This window comes from Otolemur garnettii, unplaced genomic scaffold (genome assembly GCF_000181295.1).
Source record: "Otolemur garnettii isolate 467f Iridium unplaced genomic scaffold, OtoGar3 scaffold00033, whole genome shotgun sequence".
Lineage (NCBI taxonomy): Eukaryota > Metazoa > Chordata > Mammalia > Primates > Galagidae > Otolemur > Otolemur garnettii.
The window spans coordinates 15,595,352-15,596,559 of NW_003852428.1; positions in this window are offsets into that span (position 1 = coordinate 15,595,352).

Here is a 1,208-nt window from a genome sequence, read left to right on the forward strand (position 1 = left end):
CTATTGATCCTTTATCCCTGACAAATGCTGCAATATTGTCTTTCAGTCTGTTGCTTCCATTACAATTTACTGGGCTGGAGTGTGGAACTCAGCTTGCGTCTTCATGAATAAAATTAGGGGGCTGACTTCTGTTTATGGAAACACTCTCCACTAGGCATTGTGAAGCTCCTCCCACTATAGGAAGCCATTCTATAGAAGATAAAAATAACTTTTAAAATGCATAGCTGAGCTCATAAGAAAGTAAGGAAACTCCCAAGGGCCATAAATAAATAAGAAATGAAAATTCACCCAACTGCATTGGGTGAGCTGGGGGAGGAGGTAAGTGGAACATGCCTGTCTGGGTAACCAATAACCATGAGGACTGGATTTTGGTGGTTCTAGGAAATAAGTCCTTGGAGTATGCAAGACCGTGTGATGAAAATGCTCCCTGGCCCCTGTTGGGAAAATGCTCCCTGGCCCCATGAAAATGCTCCCTGGCCCCATGAAAATGCTCCCTGGCTCCCTGCCCCTGTTGGGGCACTTCTAGTGAGTGGACCCATAAAGCACCCACATTATCAGCAAATGGAGGAGTTGTCTTCTCCTGGGCTCCTGGGTGGAAAGATTCTTTCCTTAAAATTGTAACAAGATTTCTCTGATGGAGGTTTTAGTTTGCTGTTACCATACTTGGGATCTACCCCAAAGAGAGAAATAACAATGAAATATAGCCCCACCTGAACCTCTTCTAAATGCTCCAAACCTTCTAGACGGGACAAACTTTTAAAACAGAACATTGAGGATTTTCACAGATAAATCTCCACAGAGCACAAACTAACCATCTAAATTATAAATTACAAGTAGAACAATCTATCATTTGCAAGAGTCAGCAAAAAACACAAACAATAGGCTCAAATACTAGGATAATAGGATCCTGACAACAAAATTAGCATACTTGAGATAACTAATGACACAAAAGAAAACAGAAGATAAGTTCAATACTTCACAAAAAGATTGTGTAAATTCTAGGAGATAAAAATTCTGTTCCCTGAAAGTGAAACTTAATGGCAAGTTACAAGGAGTCACAACGTGAAGCATCCAAAATGTGAATTTGAATGGTTACGTAAAGACTTATTTACCAAATTAATATTATTTCAGATACTAGGAAATATTAGTCTGACATAATCCAGGGTCATTAAGTCACTGGATGTCTTTTTTGGAGGAGTAGAGGGAAG